We start from the raw sequence: 3,345 nt of genomic DNA, 5'->3' as shown, positions 1-3,345 counted from the left end.
AAACTTCTACACACACAGTGACACACAGTAGGCAACTTGAAATATGGATATTGATTATGTCTTAAATCAATAAAATATTAAGTTATATACATGAATTAGTAGGTAGGTACTTTAATTAGAAACTGAGTCTGATTACAAATTGTGAAATAAAGGTGTCTTTTTAGGGTTTCGTACACAAAGGGTAAAAACGGGACCCTATTACTAAGACTCCGCTGTCCGTTCGTCTGTCTGTCTGTCCGTCTGTCACCGGCTGTATGCCATGACCCGTGATAGCTAGACAATTGAAGATGATGTTTGAGATGATGTATTTCTGTTGCCGCTATAACAAGAAATACTAAAAACAGAATAAAATAAATATTTGTAGCGTTCTCAATCAAAAGGTACCACTTTGCCACCAACTGCTCGGTGTAAGTGTCAAAAGGGCCTCTACGTGTTAGCTTCGGCTCCGCGCAAGCCTTCAAGTGTCCAGAACCATTGTTCCGCGATGGGTGAAAGCATTAATACCTATAATCAAAAATGTTCATGTTTCCACCAAGTTTGTAAGTATAATTCGTGTTTAGACTGTAGTTTTCTGTGCTTCTGTTAAAGGTACTTATAGATAATAGGTCCTCGTGATGACTGACGCTCCAATAGAATAGTTTTTCTATTTCATGCCAAAAAATTATAACGCCTTTAACTTCACATTTAAATATTCAACGATTTTGTTTATTATTGTGTAACCAGGGTGCGTAGCCCACATGCTTATCGTTTCCGATCCGTAGCGAAGAAAACGCAGCTGTCACTGTCGCACTAATATGTATCTAATATGTTAGTTATCAATTGCCGCTGTATGGAAGAGTTATCACTCTTCTATCGAGAGACAGTAGCACAATCGAATTAAGTCTAACCTCGAAATCCTTCCAAAGATATGAAATTTGGTATGTATGTTAATTAAAGGTCTCTTTTTCATGTCCACACTACTTGACATTTGGGGGACCTCGAGAAATCACAGCCATCTTGGAAAATGTGTACCATCCTGGAGAAATTTGCGTTTTACTCTAAATATACGTTCTCTATGAAAATATTATAGTGTAAGGCAACATTAAAGCTTATTAAATTCTACACAAAAAGTCCTAGATATCTTTGCGGAAAAAATACATCTTGTTATAGAAAATAAGCTGAATCCAGATTTAGCGCTTATACCCTTTCAGGGGATATTATCTTAATATGAAACTTGGAGGAATATGAAATCCACCTTTGTCTATACATTTGTACACGTTCTACACCAATATCAACATTTTACTCGACTGCGACTTAAACAGAAAGTAGGGTTATGGGTTTAAATACTGAAAATCTGTACACCCTGTAGCTCAGGATACAGGACGGATTTTTTTAAATGACATATCGGTAAATTCCTCTTGGCCTTCACAACCTGTTTACACTTGTTTTATTAAAGAAAAATCAATACATCCGCCCTGAGAGGACGCCGAATATTAAATCATATTTTTACTTCTAGCGCCTAAACTATTGAGTGGATTTCAATAAAATAGACATCAGTAGATCCATAATTGGTACACGAGTGCTATGCAATACAAATTTACTAAAATATATGGAGGAAAAATGTTTAGGACTTAAAAATGTGACTGCAAAAACAGATTTTAGGTCTTAAATGGGGTTAGATTAGATTAGATTAGATTAATTTATTTCTTATTGGGAATTACATGATATTTAACAATGTCACAATGTATCTAAATAACATGAACTCACAAAAAGATCGTCAAATTGTATAAAATAATAATTCAGTAAAATAATTAAAAAATAAATAAAAACAAACAAATCATAACAAAATAAAAAATTAAAAGTCAAATACAGTGAGATAAAATGTCAGAAAGTAATGATAGTTATACTAAACACAATGTCAAAAATTATCTCTTCAGAGTATAAATAAGCGGTCAAAATATATATATTGCTAGGGCACCCTAGTTAATATGATGTCAGAATTAATAATAGTATTGCAAAGTCAAATTAAAATAAAATTCTAATTAACAAAGTAACTAAACAATAGTGACAGTAATGAGATTTGACATCTACAATTTCAGAGATCCCTGTTAGCGTATCATAAAATTGGAGCTTCGGGGACCACGGGGATCAAACGCCATTTTGAAAAGTATGTCTTTTTTGGTTTTTCTGTTTTTCTCGGAATATCTGGGTTTAATGTGAATACTGTGTATGGCGAAACAAAAGCTTATTAAGTTCTACACAAAAAAGGTATAAAATACCATGTCCCTAAAACGGAGCTTTCTTCTAGAATTATGGCTCAGAAGTCAAAAGGTTATACTTAATCATCTACTAAAATTTTATTTTAAGTCGGGTCAGAAAAAAAGTACTTGTATAATTTTTTTACCAAATTTTGGAACACAAAAACATTATTACTCAACCACGAAAAAAAAAATCCGTGGAAACTTGTAAGCTTCCCTTCTAACTTGTAAGCCGTATTTCTAGAAAAAGGCTTCGTTTTTGGGACATGGTTTTGTATAACTTTTTAGTGTGGAATTTAATAAGCTTTCGTTTCGCCATACACATTGTTCACATTAAACCCAGATATTCCGAGAAAAACAGAAAAACCAAAAAAGACATATTTTTCAAGATGGTGTTTGATCCCCGTGGTCCCCGAAGCTCCAATTTTATGATACGCAAACAGGGATCCCTGAAATTGTAGGTGTCAAATTTCATTACTGTCACTATTGTTTAAACCTCATTTAAGACCTAAAATCACGTGTGAAAGTCAAAAACCGACATTGGCAAATTCACCCCGTGCAAAATTGCGGGGAATAAAAGCCAGATAGGATAAAAAAAATAAAAAAAAAGACCTAAAATCTGTTTTTGCAGTCACATTTTTAAGTCCTAAACATTTTTCCTCCATTTATTTTAGTAAATTCGTATTGCATAGCACTCGTGTACCAATTATGGATCTACTGATGTCTATTTTAATGGAATCCACTCAATAGTTTAGGCGCTAGAAGTAAAAATATGATTTAATATTAGGCGTCCTCTCAGGGCGGCTGTATTGATTTTTCTTTAATAAAACAAGTGTAAACAGGTTGTGAAGGCCAAGAGGAATCTACCGATATGTCATTTTAAAATATCCGTCCAGTATCCTGAGCTACAGGATGTACTGATTTTCAGTATTTAAACCCATAACCTTACTTTCTGTTTAAGTCGCAGTCGAGTAAAATGTTGATATTGGGGTAGAACGTGTACAAATGTATAGACAAAAGTGGAATTCATATTGCTCCAAGTTTCATATTAAGAGAATATCCCCTGAAAGGGTATAAGCACTAAATCTGGATTCAGCTATTATTTTCT

This window comes from Cydia strobilella, chromosome 1, assembly GCF_947568885.1.
Source record: "Cydia strobilella chromosome 1, ilCydStro3.1, whole genome shotgun sequence".
Classification (NCBI taxonomy): Eukaryota; Metazoa; Arthropoda; class Insecta; order Lepidoptera; family Tortricidae; genus Cydia; species Cydia strobilella.
The sequence above is the reverse complement of the archived record's forward strand: the minus strand, read 5'-3'. Positions refer to the sequence as shown.